This window comes from Falco naumanni, chromosome 5, assembly GCF_017639655.2.
Source record: "Falco naumanni isolate bFalNau1 chromosome 5, bFalNau1.pat, whole genome shotgun sequence".
Lineage (NCBI taxonomy): Eukaryota > Metazoa > Chordata > Aves > Falconiformes > Falconidae > Falco > Falco naumanni.
Genome location: NC_054058.1, coordinates 57634928 through 57654827, shown reverse-complemented (window position 1 = coordinate 57654827; position 19900 = coordinate 57634928). Strand labels below are relative to the sequence as shown.

Sequence of the window (19900 nt, the reverse complement as noted above, 5' to 3'; positions counted from 1 at the left end):
TTGTTGACTGTTTTGATCCTGGAGATCCTGGCAGAGGGCACAAGGGCTAATCTTTCTCATTGTCAGGGAGTACCTAGCACATGGGAAATTTAGAAAGAAGAAATATTCACACTGAGTGCATTTACCAATCTCATACAGTGTTCCCATTATTACCTTCAGATAATTTTTCTTCTTAAATCCAGCTTTCCATGATGGTTGGGATACAGTCCAAGGTCTACAGGCTTTACAAAAAAGAGGAAGAAGTGATTAGTAATGAAACCGCCCCTTGTGTGCTGCTCGTCAGAAATACTTGGGTACCAAACCTTGCCATTCATTCTAAGTTTCAAAAACTGGGCCAGTGCTCTTCTCATAAAACTAGTTATTCTTCCCACGGGAGAATGCACACTGACATCTGTCTCTCCTGTGTTAGAAACCTATATAATTTCTTGCCTGTTGGCTGCAGGCAGCTTTCATAAAGCATCAGTGCCCTGAATAACTAATGTAGCATGCAGCCGTGCAACTGAACTCTTCTACCCTGGCACAGATGATACATGAAAGAACAGACGCCATGCAGATATAATGGGGAAATCGGAATGAAAAGGAGACCAAATGCAGCCTTGTCTGTGAGGACAGTCAGAGTCGAGCAGTAGCCCTGATTCAGCTTGAACCATGGGATTTCAATGACAGAGATTTTATCAATGGCTTTATGAGGCACAGACAGAGCTAAGGGAGAGGGATGGTTCTTCCATGAGTAAAAGCTGCTGAAAGGCAGAGCTGTCACAAAATATATAGTGATATCACTGCAGCTACAAAAATAAGGAATGGAGGAAGCAATTAAATACATTTTGATATTTTCTTTCATTCCACAGCATGGGGATTGCATATTAGGTTTATAATACCCAGTACCTAACATAGCACATGTAATAGTTGAGAGGGATTGGGGTGAAGGAATTTGTAGAGGGAGTTTGTACTTAAGAATCGGGGAAGAAATTTTTCTGTTGCTCAAACAAAGAAAGCAAAAGCTATTGATCTAGGATCTTAATTTCCACCACCACATATAGGAACTCAGCATTTAACACTCCTAAACCAAATTTCATTCTTTACAAAGGCAAAGTTATGAGTCAGATGTGTCAAAATGGAGAGCTGAGATACAAAGAGGAAAGTAAACCTGATGTTTGATCAAATAAAACAGGCATTTCAGCTTATTACTACGGCGAAAAAAAGTTGAAAGAACTGAGCACTTCAGTTTCTACTGTAAAAAAACACTAACAGGTCGTTTTGAAAAAGTGAAAGCAATTGTGATAACATCCCATTCTTCAGTTCTTTTTGTCTCGTTTAACACAGTTACACTTTCTGAGCCCAAGTCCACTTCTGAGAACTGGTGGTTTAAGTTTATTTCAAGCTCAGTGATACGAATGTCTGGGGATGTGAGGGAGAGAACTTTAGGGAATTGGTTGTCTTCTCTTCCTCTGACATAACCAGCTATTATTATGTATATTCCTTATTTATTTCCTATTTCCTGTATTATGAACAAATTTGCACACATTTTGACAAACAGAAGCATAGGAGACAAGAAGTGATAATGCAGCAACACATACTGGTTCGGTCATCATCTAATGACCAGGTATGTGGACAGTTTAAAACCCCTCTCCACCTTTCTGCCCCACAACAACCTTGCACTAGGCAAGCTTGGGCCATCCTCGTTACACATGGGAGCAGTGGACCTTACAGCCTGGGTCTGCACACTGCAAGCAGCACACTGCACAAGACAGTCTGCTCACAGCCCTTTCTCCATAATATGGAGTGGGGTCAAGCCTGCAGGTCCCCTCCTGCTCATAGCCACAGCCTGGGGCACCCATACAAGAATGTTTGCTACCCTGATTTTGCTTTCTGCCAGGGAAAGAAGCTCTTGGTAGGATAGTGTGGATATGGGGAGTCCTTGACAAATTTATCATTGTGATTTCTTTGGCCGGATGGTTCCTGAGCAGTATTTTCTAACTATCCAAACTCCCTGGTTTGATTCCTTAATTGCGATCCATGGTCATGAAATGCCTAGTAGGATCCAGACCAAACTGTATCTCTCCAAAGATAAATCAATGGACCGTGGGCCAAACCAGGGAGGGAGCCAGCCACTGTGCCTGGCTATCTAGATGGGAAGTTTGTGACAGAATCTCTGAAGGATGGGGCAGCAAAGTCAATGATGCCTGCCTCAGCCTCTCCCAGCTCTGCACACTAGGTGCTGCTTCAAGGAGCATATCTAAATGCAAAAATATGGTGGACCTGAGTTTTCACAAAGCACCGTATCATCTTCTGGCCCTCTGAGCCTTTCCATTTTTATTGGGAATAGCATTGGCTGTTATGGAGGCAGACAATTTGTTAATGGATAACTGTGCCTAGATCAAAATGTTTCTGGGAGTTTGTCCAGCTTCTTAAAATGCATTGTGCTTCTGAATACGAGAGCCAAGTCCATGTGCATTTTTTTCTGCATATCTGGAAAGGCTCTTCCTCAGCTATTTCTATAAGACACAGCCTCCCCAGCAGATTATGCAACATTTGCACTATCAAATGTGCAGAATGCCATTTTTACGTGACATGTCCATGGTCCATACACCAGTGCTTGGTGCCTTGCTGAAGGACGTTATGAGGGAGTCTGAGCGCGGGGAGGCTGACACCTGCAGCTGTGGGCAGCACTGCCACTTCCCCTGCGCTCACAGTCTACTCAGCTCTGGCATCAGGGTGGCCTGCATTTTTTATTCTTTGGCTGTAGCTCTTGGAGGAGGGACAGTGGTCATATAACCAGGATGGTAACTGACCCTGTGACCTCAGGAGGGGAGTTATTTTCCTGGATGATGATCGTGGATGCATACCCATGTGCAGCATGTGGTTGGGGAAAGGATGGAGTGGTGGTGGCCAGGAGTGGAGGATGGACTGACAGGTGTGGAGGTGAGAAGGATGTTTGAACAAAGAGGCACTGGCCCCTTTCTATTACAGTTAATGATAGATGGGGCAGGCAAGTGAAGGGCTCGCTTCAGAGCTTCCTGGCGTCCTCCAGGTCATTCAGTAGAGTGTGTCAAAGTTGTTCTCTTCTGGTGTTTTCACAACTGCTGCTCTTTTGCAGCAAAGACCTTCTCCATCAGCAACCCACACAGTGCTGTTACTGACCGGAGGAGCAGGAGAGCTAATGTTGTCCTGTGGGTGTCTTTGGTGATGAACTGTCACAACATCATAGTGCCGACACCTGAATTTAGGATGTAAATAATCCTTCTCTCTTCCGTTATCACATAAATGAATATTGCATAAGTGTTTATTTTTTCTGCTTAGGCTTTTACAGGTTTATATGCATAATATATACTTTTTCCTTCAGCAGAGTAAGGCTTCCTTTAATTCTGCTAGTTGGCCCAGAATTCATCTTGATAAGAATGGTCCCAGCCAAAATCAAAATCTGGTGAAGTGGGATGTGATATTTTAAATTTCATTCTGACATGTCAGGCATTGAAAATTCTTAGTACAAGCAGCAAGTTGTTAAAACACAAGCATGGTGGAGATATAAATATAAATAAGTTACTACATCAGCACGATATTCACTTGTTCTACAACTAGATTTACTTTTTCTGCAGCCACTGCTGCTGTGAGTTTTAGTTCCAGTATTGTTTGTGCCTAGGACAACTGTATTTCAACTAACTGGTACAGAATGTACTGCTTTGTTCAAATTAGTTACTATCTAGCATGCAAAAGTACATGGAAGAAAAGAAAATGTGGAAAACAGCTCTTCTACTGTGTGTGTTAAAAAACACAAACAGTGCTTTGGAAAGCTTTTGCAAACATTTGCATTCCATCCTAGCCACAAAGACCTAAAACTGTGGCTATTACACCTGAATAACCAGTGGGAAAAATCACAGCACAATGTTTTCTCTGTCTATTGCGTATTCATTGGAAAATTTTTCTGTCTAAAAGCGAGAGCTCCTCATGTTCACAAATCAGGATGCTATGGGCATGCAGGACTCTCATTCAGACCAAGTAATGTTTTACATGTGCTTCATGCTAGTTTTTTTTTCTCTTTACAAATAAATACAAGAGAGTGGATAATATAATAGAAGAAAAGGTTTGGCAAATAGAGCATAAACCTGGCAGATAAGTGAAATAACAAAATATTTTAATTTTTTTTAAATGTGAGATAAAAGCATTCTGTAATGGTATGGAAGCACTGCTGCGACACGGGAAAACAGAAGATAATCTGTGGAAGGTAAGGCAGGCAATGCCAGCATGAGCAAAACTGGAGGAGAGAGGACTGCTCACTGACATCGTTCAACATACACTATGCAAACAGGTCTGCAGCCTCCAGAGAAAATCAGCAGGAATCAGAATAGAGAATAGTAGTGGGGGGAAATCACCTAAATCAGTGCCAGGTGTAACTCCCTACAAATGTAACAAGTAGGACTAAATCTTGGCCTGACCTTGACCATGAGAACCGTGTGTGATGTTACTCTTCCCCACAAAGCAGGGCAATGCTATAAAAACTATGTCACATTTAACAGGCTGTAAGCAGTTTTTCTTACCATCCTAAAGATGCCTGTAAATTGACAATAGAATTCTTTGTTCCTGTTCTAAAAAGTTTTCAGTGGACATACAGTGAGTATAGCTCACTGTAAGTGTAATAAAAGTTAAAATAATGTGCATTATAAAGCTGCTAAATGCTCACCTCTGTCCACTTCCTTATAAGATGAGAAAGAAGGATAGTCTGATGGAAAAGAAAGGCAATGTATTTTTAAGTAATTTAAAAAAACTTAATCAGATAACCCATAGTAGTCTGTGGAACTCACTGACAAAAGATAAAGTTTGAATCAGGAATGTGTTAGCAAGAGGTACTTACACATATAGTCGCACAGTAACAGAGAGCAGTTACTGTTCTCGGTCTGCCTTTGGCATCCTTCCTCAGAAACATCTTGTGTTTGACACCTTTATAGAGAAAATCATGGACAGTTTGGGCTTCAGGTTTGGAGGTGGAAAAAAAATCCCATGTTGATATTGATAACTATTCTCTTTTATTAGTTATTCTGCATAGACAGATTCAACTATTGTTCTGGCCACCTCTACAGTTTCTATGCCCTGTCAATTGCCATCTGGATGACAAATGCTGTGGGTGACAAACACTAACTGTAATACCTGTTTTCCTGGTGTTAGAAAAGCAGGATCTATTAAAATGAATCATTATTTTGACAATACTGTATACCAAATAAAACCTCAAAAGAAATGTTGGAACCAAGCTAAAGCACCCGATGTGCTCTTTACCTCATTAATATAATGGCAGCTGCATCTCAGGATGCCACTGTTCAACCCAAACTCCACTCTAATAGATGAGAGAAATTTCCAACGATTCTCTCTGGTTCTGCTCTGATTTTTAGGTCACAGAGCACAGTTGCTGCAAATATAATTACAGTGTTGCTGATCTGTTATCTTTATACAAAACCATCCATTGTGAGTAATCATTTTGAGTAATGCTTAGAGGGTAGCACCTTGCAGTTGGACTACTGTAAACATGCCAGGTTTTGTAGTTTATGTCACAAGCATGGGAACTTAATATGTTTACAGGAAGGGGCCTTGAATTTCCTGGCTAAAATATACTAGCTTTGCACAGATTTGGAGGGTAAATTTACCCTATTGTGCGGAGCGGAATATGCTTTCTGCATTCTTAATTTAAAACCTAGGGATTGTTTTCAGGAAAATGTCAGTGTATTTGTTCAAAATACAGCTATGTATCAACACAAAAGTACTAGCTGGAGAACAATTTTACAGTGATATCCTATCAGAAGGAATCTGCAAAGCACCACCGACCAGTAAACTGGAATTTTTGTGCTTCGGTCCATCTCTGCCACCAAGTCATTAAAGCACTTTGGACATGGCACATAAACCTCCTGTAGCCATGCTCCCAACCACTGGATTGAGGGTGGCTGCTTGGCATGTCTGTCTGAAGAGATGTAGTGAAAATGAGAACCTTATCCTGAAGTACAGTAAAAGTCTTGCATGAAACTATTTGTCCACATCATTTCAGAAGAGTGAGAGAATACCAATAAAAATAAAAATCCAAAAACTTTCTGAAGGACCTAAAAATGCACTGTTCTCATTTGTCAGACCTCTCAGCTATATTCTGTCCTGATCTATAAGATGCAGTAATAAATTCCATACACCCAGGAACACTTATTGCACTGAGGCCAGCTAGCAGAGATTAGTTTGTGTCCATACTGCCAAGCTCCCAAAAGAGCCAGGGCTGGATGCAGACTGCCTACCAGGAATGGCTTGTGCATGTGCTCGTTCCCAAATGGTGCCAGTGAATTGCTTTGGCATGCTCTAGTTGGCAAAAGCTAAAAACAAACCAGGGCTGCAAGGCTTGCTATATAGCAGTATCAATTACCAAGTTTCAGTGCCTGGGATTGTTCCCCGGTGCTGTTTAATTTCTTTTTCTAGATGTAGCTTGCACATGCAATGTGCACAGCTGGTGTGGCAACTCTCATGAGGGGAGCAGTCCTGCTCATGGGCAGCTGCTCACGGGCTGTGCCTTTTAATAACGTTCCTTACAGCACAGGGTCTCCCCGCAGCCTGGCGTTGTGGCTTCCCTGTTCCTCAGGCCATCTCGGCTGTCTGGACAGCCACACTGCGACTGCTGGCACCTGTTCTCTGGGCGACAGGGTAAGAGCAAGGGCTGAAAACTTGGGCTACCAAGGTGGGATAAACTGGTCTGAGAAACAAGGAACATAAAGTGGGATCCAGCTCCAAGGGTCGCCTGCCCAGTGCCTGAGAAGTCTTGTTTTAGCACATGGATTCATGACTAGAGGCAGAGTAACGCATTACCTCCAACTTGCGTCCGTGTGACATTTCTGTTAGTGCACGGTCAATCTGAAAACTTTTTGCAAGCACTGGACCTCTGAGTTGCACAAACGCCTGTTCTGTCCAACCCAATACAGACGTCTTTGCTTATCTGCAGGGTAGGAAGAGGGCAGGAATGTGAATTGTCCCCTTCCTTCGGAGGGGAAGTGAACTCGGGCACCAGCCTAACAAAGACGCTTTAAAAACCACGTTTTAACTGTTTGACTCCTGGCTGGTTGGGAAGGTGTTTTGGTTGTGGTTAGAGCTCTTTGAAGCAAAACTCTGTGGGAGTTATGATCTAAATAAATAGATGCGAATAACTATGTAGCATCGCCCAAACTTACACCCACGGTCCGTTTCCCTGTGTCGCTATCACATTTTGCAAATTACTTCAGATTAGCGTGGGTAGATGATACGTTTCTGCTCCTAGCTCCATCTCTGCTTTAAATTGTCCCAATCCCTTTTTTCTTTTTGTACAAAGAACTGAAAACTCTTCAAAGCATGTTACATTAATTTCTGGGAGTGGATAATTCAGGCAAATTAGTCCACCCTAGTTCAGGTAAATTCTGGTGCAGCTTCATAGCCATCTTCTCTCAGGTTCCAGGGAGTGCTCCATTTAGCACGCAGCCCATGCCTACCTTTGGTTTTGCTTTTACTGTCCTCAGAGGTTTAGTCAAGATTTTTGTAATAATTTTGTTGTATTCCCAGGTCTCTTATCTGGCATTTATTCTTGTTACTCCAGTTGCTACTGGTTTTAGCTTGTACACAGGAAACCGCAGTGCCAATCAGTGTCGTTCCCAAGGTGACAGGAAACCCTATTTGGTCGGATGTTGATTGTGCTTGTCTTTACTGCTCCACCCATAGCATTTTCTTCCTTTTTGGCTTAAGTTAAGACAAATTAATCAGTGGCCGCCATCTGGTAGACAGTTTTGGAGGTTTTGCAGTGATTTGTCCAGCTGATCTTTTGAAAAGTCACACACGGCACAAGAAGCTGAGGGGAAATAGCCATGTGAATATTTAAATGCTTCTTGAGCCCTAGAATGACAGGGGCTGTTGTTGCCCTGGACACCCGAGTAATTGGAGTTGTGTAACTCCCTTGTCTCATCCAGCAGCAAGTTTTGTTTTTTTAAGTGCTGCTTGGTCAGAGGGTTAAACTGTTGCAGCTTTCCTGCAATTGATTTCCTCAGCTCCTCTCTGCCTCTACTCCATTTCTATGGTTGACCATCTCAGGCAGGGTTTCTGTGACTGCTTCACCAGCTGTCCTACTGTGCAGGCAGAGTGGGACATCTGTGAAAGTGAGGAGATGCACATTAGCTGAGCTTGAATGCTCCAAGTATCTCGGCTCAGCCTGTAGCAGGATGTGTCCATCTGTGACTTTTGCGACCAAATATATCACCTTTTCACATGGGTGGGTTGGAAATGCCGTGCTAAGGGACAAAGAGCAGGAGAAGATCACCATTTTCTTTATGAGACTGAGTTGTAAGCAAGATGCGGTACATTGCATCTCATGAGCCCTTGACAGAACGCACAGTTACTGGTTTCAGCATGCAAAGAACTGCTGTAGAAGGAAGCACCCATATCAGATATACAGTTTTATATTTACAAGGAATGTTGATTTCTCAGATCTGGGGGGCTTTGACAAATGCTAATGCTTCAAATTAAAACACAAATATTCACCTTCCTTTTTGTTTTGGAACTGATTTCACTGATCTTGCTGTTCCTTCTGGCCAACTTTTCTGTAGGGCAGCCTAAAGCTGAATTTAGTTCAGTTCCCTTAATTTAAAATGTTAGGAACTGACACAGAACACAGAGAAAGACAAACAAGAAAAACATCAAAGTGCCTTCAAAACTGCAATATAAAACACCCAAGTGTATCTTTGAATTGGCATGAAGTACATGTACTTCATGCAAGAAGCCATGTACTAGATAGTACTTACAGCTTATATTGTAGCCATCAGTTAATATTCCAGTCCATGACTCTCTTCTTTGAGTACAATCAGAATTAATTTTGTTTCTGTGCATTGTCAAGAGGACACTGGAAAATTAAAAGTTGACGAGTTATACTGCTTATTTTTGGAAAAATCCAGTTCTGGAAATTCAGCAGAGATCTCTTACACAGTCAGAGCCAGTATGTACAGAAAACTTAACCTTGCTACCTAGCAGAAGTGTCTCTTGTTTGCAGATCTGTGGGTCAGACTATTCCTCAGCTTTTGTGGGAAATTCTCTTTAGCACTTTTATTAATATAGCATCTGAGAGCCTCGGTCATAGACCAGGACCCCTCTGTGCAAGGCTCCATATGCACACAAAAATGAAATGATCCTCTATCCAAAAAACTTACAATCTAGACATCAGACAAGGTAGTAATGCATACAGTCAGGCAAGCCTCAGGAAAGGAAGAAGTAATAGCATCACGGCAGAGAAGAGGATGCCGGGAGTATGCTATGAGAATGGCTTAGCCCAAGAAACACTGCCCCGAGGCAGTAGCTGATTTCATACGACACTGACATTTCAGCCAGGTTCTTGCTAGAGTTGTTTGTCAGCTTTGATACCACCACATCTGAGATGATGCATCAGTTAGGTTTGACTTTGAACCTTAGCTGAGTACAGCCAAGAGATTTCAGGAACTCTTTTTACAATTTGCATACTAAGGCAAGTAAGACATTAACTGGTTAAGTGACTGATCCAAGACGATATTGCAAATCAGGACCCTATCTTCATAAATTATCTGGACTTTTGAACTCTTCGTTCAGTTCTCTAACCAGGGGAGTCTGTAACAAGCTACAGCAGTGATATTTCTTTCTGGGACAGGGACTTCCCTTATGTTCCCTATCAAAGAATATACTTTTGACGCTTAACAAACAGTGTATTGTTGTTACTAATTTATGGTAGCTATAATTATCCCTGTTATGTTAATATTGTGGTTTGATAACAGGAGCAAAACAGAACACGACGACTTCAAATGCCTGCTCAAATATGCGATAGGCATCAGAAGGGGAAGTACTGTATATAACTCCCACACAGAAAAATGTCGTTAAGTACAATGTTTCTCTAGGGAACTCGGTCCCGGTGCTTTGGGGTAACTAGTAGCAGCTCCCTGGAAAGCCACGCTGCCAGCCAGAGATGGGGACAGTGCTGGGCAGGAGGCAGCTGAGCCTGCCCCTCTTCCCCGGGCTGGTGCTTCCGCTTCCCACCATCCCCGGCAGCCGCATCTCCTGTCTTCAAGATGTCTCAAATCCTTCCTGAGCTGTAGTAAATTCCACAGGAGGACTGCTGCATAGTCCAGAGGCTTTCCGTTCCTTTCCCTGGATTTGATAGTGGATGTAACAGTGCGCCCTTACAACAAATGAAGGAAAACAATCAGAACAGCAGGAAAGTACGCAACAGCTAATAAATCCAATTTGCGTGGTCTTGTTTCACTTTAGGCTCTATTTAGCTTGTTTTGCCTCGGTGGTTTTACGGAGGTGTCTGGGAAGAGAATTTGGCCCACAGAGCACAATACTGAATAGGTTTGCGAAAGAAGGAGCCATTGTGAAAAGCAGAAAGCTGGTATTGTAATTAATCCCAAAGGTAATCCTCTGGCTACAGGGAATGCATTTGCAGTTTACGGATAAGATCAGAATAAAATACATGTTTTCTGCTTCATCAGAAGGATTTTCCCAAATGCAGATGGCCTAAATACCCCTCTAGTCCCCACATCTATTGTTCACTGTTGTCCTGGGACAGTGTGGAGGTCATAAGGTGGGCTAAGGAAGCTGTCTGAAGGGAAAACCCCAGAAAAGAAGACACCAGACACAAAGATGTGGAAGCAACCTTGGTTCACGACAGTCCTAAACTATGGATTGCCAGAAGCTAGAGGGCATACTAAAAATAAGTAATGGTGTTAATTAAGTAATGGGTGATTCCTGCTTGCTTTGTTCTTGCATTCTTTCCCTAAGCCTCCTCTTGCTGGCCATTGTTGGAAACAGGATATTGGGCAACCTTTGGTCTTACACAGTACACCAAGTTTACGTTCATATTTCTACACCACTCCCTTCAATATATGCTAATCTGACCCGTGTTACATCATCAGCTGTATGGAGCCCTGTGTGTTGGGAATGTTTGTACTGAGATAGATGGGGTGGAAGCTGAGCTGGGAGGGAGTTTGGTTTATCCTTCAGATATGACATCTCCTCCTTTTTCTTTATTTCATAACGCAATGTGCATTTAGAGTAACAGTGCTTTTATCGGAGTCCTCACATTTCCCTCCTCCATTCAGATTCAAAGAAGTAAATTTAAATAAAGTGATTTAAGTTCCTTAATGTCATGATTCCTTTGCTAATACAGAACTATGAATCTGAAGCAATTATAATTATTTCGCTCTGAAATTTCCAGTCTGTACTGACTCATTCATGGTGCATATGAGGAAGAGTGGATCGAGAAAGCCTTCGTTCTGGCCTGTGTCTTCATCTCTGGGCACAGGTACAGGTGCATTTCCCTCCCCTAGAGCTCAGCTTATGCACTCCCCTATAGGAACATCTCTGATGAAGGCAGGCAGTGGCCAAAGCCGTGACCTTCAAGGGATCTACTGAGCTCCATAGAAAGGAACTCCAGGTTACTTACCTGTTGGTTCCTCATCAGCTGCTCAGCCCTAAATGGGACTGTACAGCTTGGCAATACCTCTTTTAAAGGTCTATCTAATCTCTGAAGTGCAAGATAATGTACGCCTGGGTATGTAGACACTTACAGCTGTCTTCTAATAGCAGTCAAGCATTGCTCCATTTCAAATAGCAAGCCTAAGTGGATTTTCTACATTTCATTTTCAGAGGGAATCCAGGCACTTTGCACATTAATACACTTGTTCAAGCAACCCTTTCTGTAGAAGGCAAGGCTGGAAAGTCAGACTACTAAAATGAATTGGGGGGGGGGGGGGGAACAAAAAGAAAAAAAAAAGCTGGAAGAGAGAAAGTTTTTTGTACCTAGCTTAGGTGTAAGCTCTGGAAACTTCAGAAGCAGCTAAATGGCTGACCTGAGTGCACATAAACGGTTCCTGTCTCTAAAAGCCTAAATCCCATCAACTCGTAGTATAACTTACACGTAAGTCACTCCAGAAATGGGACCGTGCCTTCCAAAGTGTGTGAGCTAAAAGGATTTTTGGTCTGTACGGGCAGCTTCATCCGCGGTGTGACTGAGTGGAGCAGTTTTGTGGCTCCCTTCAGAAGTGTCCATAGATGGCGCAGCTTTGTTGAGCGATGGTATGGGTCTGGAGGTCTTACATTCTGCAGGAACTGCTGCTGCTGCTCAGTAATTTCTTCGAAGTGCACTAACAATTAATTTCTCTGCTTAGAAATCTTCTGTGTGACACTTGCAGTAGTTTAAAGATAATGAAGACCAAGTCAAATAAACAAGGAATGTGCTTTTTTATTATCTTAAGGTTGACAGGGTGTAGTAAACGCCTCTTTTCCCAGATGTTCCTTCCTGTCTCTCCCAAACAGCAAATGCACTAGGAAAGAACTCATTGTACTGATTAGTCTTCAAGTCACAATAAAAGATAATTCTCTCTTACTGATACTGTCGGAAGATACTGCCCATTTACATTAAGAATACTCCTACCCATGTCTTTTTCCAGGTCAGCTGCTTTTGGTTAAAGCCTCAAAAGAGTACTGAAGGACATTAATGTGTGAATAGGCTATATATTTGCTTTTTCGGATCTAAGGGTTGTAGATTATATTCCTTAAATGAGCAGCAGGTGCAGGACAGAGGTAGAGTTTGTGCTTAAGAGATTAATTACTATAGAACACATGAAGCTAAATAGACCTATTGGTAAGGGGTTTTTTTTTTTTGGTTGTTTTTTTTTGGGGGGGAGGGGGGGTGGCACACATGATGACACAACAACCCTCAAACACTTTTTTCATCTAAAAGCTGAAAAATCTAAGATCAGTCCATGATTTATTTGTTTACCATAGGGCTGACCAACTAAATAGGGAAAAATCTGTTAAGCACTCTTAAAAAAAACACTTCCTAGAAGCTGTTGCTGTAGCATTGCACCTCTCCATTCTCATTTATTAGATTAGTTCTCTTAGATAGGCTACAGTTCTCTGAATATTGCAGGCAAGCACCCTCCGGGCATGCTGTAGTGCTCAGCAAAGAAGTGAGCCTTGCATGTGCTGGGAAAAGTAATCAGGCTTTGCACCTGGACAAGAGATATAAATGGGAAATTATGGTGCCTGGCCACAGCTTCTCCAATGCATTGTGGCAGTACTTATGAACTGAAATCATAGAGGGGCAATTCGTGCAAGTGTGACAAAAAGTATATTGCAGATTGATTTTTTTCTCTGATTTTCAAGCAAAAGATACAGCAGACAGGATATGTGGAGATTTTTAACAGCTCTTGTTGCCTTACCTTAAATAAATGCATTAAGCTGTGCATTAGTTTAATCTGTGCAATGCTAGAAGCTAACTGTTACTCCTCTCCATCTTCTTTTCCATTTCCCTATTCTTGTAATCCATTTTGTTTATATTCATTGTAGCTTGGTTCAAATTAGCATGTGCATCAATCGGAGAGAGAACAGGTCATCTAGTATGTTTCTGCAGTGAGGCCTCCAGTATGAAATAGAGTAATGCTTCAATGCAAGCAGATAATAGCAATAAACAAGACTGCATTCAATTAAAGCTCTATCCTCTAAAGCAAATTAGCAATAAATTAGTAAACATTTTTCAGCTCTTTGAAAAATAGCTCAAATAAGCACAACAAATTAGCCTCTTCATTTATTTTTACTTCTGAACATTTAACTCAGTTTTCACTCATGCTGAAAACACATATATGTGAATATGAATCAGAAATGGAGCTTTATGTTACCATTCAGATTTTATTGGAGAGAAAAGTTTGCGTGACAAAATGCAATTTGATTGTAGAAATAATCTACAGGAAAAGATGGGAGGCTGTATAAGCTTTGCATTTTTGAACAGTCAGTTCCCGTAGCCCAGTGGCGTAGCCTTATCGAGGGCAGAACAGGAGTGAATTGGCAGTACATTAGAAAGCATGATTAAAAGAGGGAAAGTTGAAACTACTCTCATGTCAGCTGTTTTCCTCTACAGGATATTGAACCATTCCTGTCCTAACCAGATACTGATTGCTTAAAACTTAGTCCAGAAATACTTGTCAAAACCATTTCCTCAGTTCATTTTGACATGCTGAGGTGTGAGTAGATCCTGCAAATTGTTTGCAATTTAGTGCTAGAGGTATTGGTCTGCTCTCACTTGTGGCTGTGGGAACCTCTGGAGAGAACATGAAGTGCCTCCACTTTCCAGAAAAGCTATTTAAGAGGCTCCTGATCAGTTTCTATGGACTGAGAGAGGACTGGAGGATGCTACCAGGTTCTGCCAGGAACTGGCTAGGAAGCTGCAGAGGATTAGAAGTCTTGCCTTACAGCAGCCATATACCCCTCTTCATCTCCTTCCAGTAGGCACACAGCTTGTTGTCGCACTTCCAGACACATTCCTCAGGGTAAGAGGCAGGAAGCATCAGTTTTTCAAGTGGCAAGTAAGTGGGAAAAAATAATAATGCAACACTGGAACAAGTATGAGAGCCGTGTGGTAGAGCAAACATGAGCAGAAATGGCAGATGTTCTTTTGAGGAAAATACATAGGATCAGCATGCTTCATCCTATTGCCTCCCTTATAGTCCTGAGCTTAAATATCTTCCATCCATGGCTTTCTGGTGGTAGGTCTTAGCTTCGGTGTCAGACCCTGATTACTCCCTCTGCACTGTAGATGAGGTCCTCTAGTTGGTGAGATTGGGCTGCCCACATAAATGGCTTACAGGGTTTGTCTCAGGTGCAGATGATTGTAAGGCAGAGTAGAAATATTATAAATATCAGTAATATTAATGACTGAATTGTTAAGCATGCTTGTGGAAACATCGGGCTAATATCTCCCTACCTGTCCAGGATCTCCTCTCTGGAGAGGAAGAATCAGAGCCAGAGGAAGGAGGCTTTGGAAATGAGGCCAGGAGCCTATAGAGAAAGAGAGGTCCACTGTTCCTAGGCATGATAGGAGGTCAGTAGGTAACTTCTGGTGGTTTAAGTAGCACTGGTATTTCAGGGGAGAGCAGGAAGGTTTTGACCACCTGCACACCGAAGTGCCGAAGCTGAAACTCTGGTCCTGCATTTTATATTTTCATGCATAGTAAAATTGCTGCACAATGACCAAACACGAGCTGAGTGGAACAGGTCCTTCAGGGTATCGGGCTGTATCAATTTAGACTGGCCATGATGCATATTATCCTTTAATGCAAAGCAGATCCATCATTTTGTATTCATAGTTACATAATCTCTGTCAAAATCAGCTTGTATTCCTCTGCTGTTGTTTTTTTAAGTAAATGATTTGCATAAATAATCCGAATCTTGAAAACAATTGAAGAGTAATTTCCTTTAGAGAAGAGTGCTTATGACAGTTGATTGCTAAATGACTTAAGGTAACTTGAGAAATGACATGAATTTAGGGAACCTTGGGTTTTAGAGTGTAAAAATGAAAATTACATTATATACAATAAGTACTGCGTGCAAATATTTCTTTATTAAGATGACATTCACATAGTTACATAATTGATTTTTATTCATTATTTTCTCAGACTAATACCGATGATACTGATTGACCTTTGTTGAAAGTAGGAGTAAATAAGAGGATAACTACATGAACGGGTATTGTATATTATCAGAACTGATGGGGTTTTCTACCAGAATACTCTCTGATATGTGCTGCAGCACAACAGAAAACTCAAACTTACGAGATCTCCATTTCCAATAAAAGAACATAGACCTAGGAAAAAATAAATCTGCTGGTTTTAATTTTGCATTGTCAATAATGGAGTTTTACCACATGCTTAGAAGACTTGTTTGAGATGATAGTGTGCTGATGGTCAGAAAAAACATGAGAGATTCCCACACTTGTCAATGTAACCATACTCTCATTCAGCCCTACTTTCCCAAGACATCCAGTATCATAAGCAGTACAAGATGATGATATATATTTCAGGCTGGCATGTACAGAGCAAGAATCATATATATGCATTTTTAAAAAACATATAAATCGTTCTTATGCTTGTTAGAAGCAACTATTTAACAATACTGTGAATGCTAATTTAACACTTAACAAATTATAATTCACTTCAAATGAGAGTAATTTCTTAACCTTCTGACTGACTTAATGGATATTATAAATCTGGATTTGTGAAGAAATATCTCAGTCATATATTAGAAGATCTGTGTTACTGTTTGCCCCAGGCTGAAAGAAAATGGCACTATGTTCAGTCCTTTGCAAAGATTATTTTAACCCCTCTCTTGCTGCTTTTCTACTTATGCTTTTTTCAAAACTGATTTTTCTTATGAAGTCAATAGGCGTTATGCAGTATGCTACTTTGATTTATTTCATATCAAAATACAGGATTAATAACAATAATATGATGTCTTTTTCTGGTTAACTGTGCTTTTCATTCCCCTCCGCAGCTTTACGTATCATATTTGGTCATCTACATGACCATATGTTGCTAAAAGCAGTAGGAAAGCTGAGACCCATGGTTTCTTTCCATTCTCCTTTTTTACAAATGCATGGGGGTGTTTCCTTTGAATTACTCCACAGAAACATAAAACCAGATAAGCAGGTGAAGTCCAGCACCAGTAACGTAGTAAGTGGTGGAAACCATGTGCCTAATTGTGCTCCCCCAGTGCAACTGCAGCAATGCAAAACCCACCTGAAATCAGTGCATTTGCTGATGAGATGGACCAGCAAGAGAAGAGGATCAGCACCCAAGTCTAAACCTAGTCTGTGAGCACTAGAGAAGTAAAACGCACAGGGGAATCGTGGTGTTTTTCCCATCATCCCTGCAGTAAAACCCAGGGAGAACAGCCCTGCGGCACATCCCCTGGTACAAGCGGGACCTGAGGACCCAAAGCAAACTCCTTCCCCAGCGGCCGCAGCCAGCACCACTCTTGCCGCTAATTAATGGCTTCCTTCCACCTGCACGGCTGACACAGCTCCCGCCTCGGCCACGCAGGAGCTCGGCAGAGGGACAGAGGAGCAAGGGCACAGAAGGAAGTGCCTCCCGCGTCTGCAGTGCTGGGGTCAGAGGGCAACGGCTCTTGGAAGGCAGCAGCCATCACTGCTACTTCCAAAACCACTAGAGAGATTGAAAAGCCCAGGACCGGGAATCTGGGCGTTGCATTTTTCAGGAGTGCTGAATAAACATGGGAATGTGTATTTAAAGAAATTACCCAGCTTAAATAAACAACTGGGAAAACATGTTGGGTAATTGGATTTTTATAATCACCAGCTATGGCTTAATTTTAGGGTCAGGGAAGACCTGGAAATGACCTCACTAATGATTAATAGGCTTTAGTAACCTGGTGGCCCTCTGAGGTGGACAGGTGGAGCTTCCTTTTGAGTTTTCAAACAAACATTGCATTAATCTTTTTTTTTTCTTTATATGGTCTGTAATGAAATCTGCTTCTATAAATGTATTATTAAAAATACTCCAGTGGATTCCCATCAGTGAACTTGTTCCTATTACCCAATTGAAAAGAAGGCTGTAAGTATGTGGTGAGACCCCCCTCTGGGATACTAGACAATACACAGGCACAAGTGGTTTCCTGATTGCATATTATGTGAATATTTGCATATGTGAATATTATTCACATACCCAGTGTTGAGGTGGGTGAAACTTTGGAAGAGTTAGTCTCATGACGATTTTAATGTAATGTTGTCACGAATGTTTAGAATTCCTCACATTCCTCACATGATGCTCTTCCCCATCAAGACATGACCTCAAGGTGATGCCAGGGGAGGTGTACCATAATAAAATCTTCTCTAATTTGGCCCAGACTATTAACGTGGGGAACATAAAGTTACACAGAAGGTAAAAAAGGGTTGCAAATATTCAGGAATAGGGGAAAACCCATGTCTATGGCTTCTTTACTCTAATTTGTAATGGAAAGATAACTGTATGTAGTTAGGAGATATATCTCTTTCTCTCTTTCCAAGAAAAATAAGTTGTCTGACTTGAACTGTCATGGGTCTGATGCGATTTCTTTACACCAAACCTATTGGAGACGGGATAGTTAGCAAAAATGGGCTTTGTTATAGATGGTACCTCCTTGTTGTTTTGTGAGCAGCCTTGTGCAGTCTCTCCAGTAAAGTGGTAAAAGGTGGGCTTCACTACCCAGCCTCTTTCCACTTAGTAGTAAAAGAGAAGATTAGTTAATTATTTTCTGCCCTGTATTCAGTTTTCATTCAATGTGTAGCTTTTAATGTGTTAAATATGCACCTAAAAACTATTTCTTCTCTCCAGAATAAGTTATTTGATTCTCAACACCGGTATTCGTCAATATTCCCCATAAATGGTAAAGCTGTAAACTCAAAGTTATAATTAGATCAGGTATATTTTTTGTTGTTGTTAAAAAGGAAATAGCCTTTTTGCCAAGACTGTCCATTGTAACAATGTAAAAGCCAAAGAAAATATTAACATTTTCACAGTACTTTGTTACTGAACAATGCAAATACTTTTCCTCTGTATTAGGAAATCTCAGTAGGCTCTCCCAGAAGTATGTCTGGGTCTAAATCACTACCTATTTCTCAACGAAAGTAGCCTAAACAGTTTTGGAGGGGTTCATTGCACACCTCTTCTGTGGATTTCTGGATTGTTTTTGAAAGATTGGATTTGTGATGTGCGCCCTCAGAGCCACCTGTTTGAGGGACTGCCTTTTTCCATGGAACAAATTGCTAGTCATGGTCAGAAGAGGTGCTTTCGCAGGAGGATTTTTGTGAGAAAGTGGTCTAACAGGATGTTTTCCTTGAGAAGCAGCATGGAGCTGGGGGACTGGCTTCCCCCGCAGCAGGGGCGGTCCCCAGGGAGCAGGGATGTGTACGTGAGCCAGGATCCTCACGACGGGTCTGGCAGAAAGTGGCCACCAGAGCAGGTTCACCTCCCAGGCTGTCATGGCTCTGCAATTTGGGTATGAGCACTGGTACCACCGGCTGGGGCTTTGGTGTGATGCAGGTGTGTAGCGAGCCACAGGGCACTACTGGTAGCCTATGCATATACCTAGTTACTAGTCATTTCTGCTCAGGATGCTACTACACTTCTGCCTACCTCCTAGCAAAATTAGCAGAATCATACCACACATACTTCCCTCTGCCAGCAGAAATTGTCCCCATCTACCCTTGGAGGTGGCCAGCTGCATGCAGCCGCCTTGGCTCTCCTGCCTCTGCTTCTGTCGCTGACTCACTGTTACCATCCGCGGGCCTGGGCAGCACAACTCTTGCTCTCACCCACCCATTGCCTAAGCTGAAATAGGATTATGGACACCATGGCACAACGTGAGATTCACCGATTCCACCAGGTGGTCTTGTCTCTGGGCCATTGTTGCTTTGTGTTTTGCTAAGTGACAGGTGAGTGCCTGAATCACATCATTTCTATTCATGAAGACTGACGTGATAGAAATGGTCTGATTTAAAATAAAATTACTGAAGGGTCTGCTGACATGTGTAAGAGGAAGGAAAGTGCATGGCAGTTATGTCAGAACAAAAAATGTTATGTTCACATGGTTACAAACAAAGAAGAAAGTGATAAACTCTAAGAGTACTTATTCTGGTGGCAGAATAAGATCAGAAAACTGAACAGCAACACCAGCACTACGGAAGGAATCACGGTGTCTGAAAAGACAAGTAATTTGCTCAAATACATGTGCATACAAATACCTATGGGCCACCAATAAATAATGAAAGGGCAGTAAAAAGCAAGTACTAACACAAGCGACTTTTGCTGCGGCCTAGAGGAAAGAATTCCCCCAATATTAATAGCACTTGCCCCACAGATACTATCTGGTGATGTCTGTGTGATATTTATAAAAATACGTGGTATTACTGTGAAAGGGACAGTTGTATCTTAACAACAACTCAGTGTCCAGAGCGATGTGCAGTCACACTCACCCAGCAGGAGCTCTCCTGCAGATAAGAAATGCATGCAACCACACAGAGTTCCAGCAGGAAAGCTGGAGTCACTGAATAACGGATTAACCAGTAAATGGT

The 19900-nt window shown here is 41.9% G+C and overlaps 1 protein-coding gene across 4 annotated transcripts in view; it reads left to right on the top strand.

Annotated features, from left to right (window-relative positions):
- Positions 1 to 19900, top strand: part of PTPRR (protein tyrosine phosphatase receptor type R) — a 147985-nt gene that overhangs the window by 90619 nt on the left and 37466 nt on the right. The gene's annotated exons all lie outside the window — the stretch shown is intronic.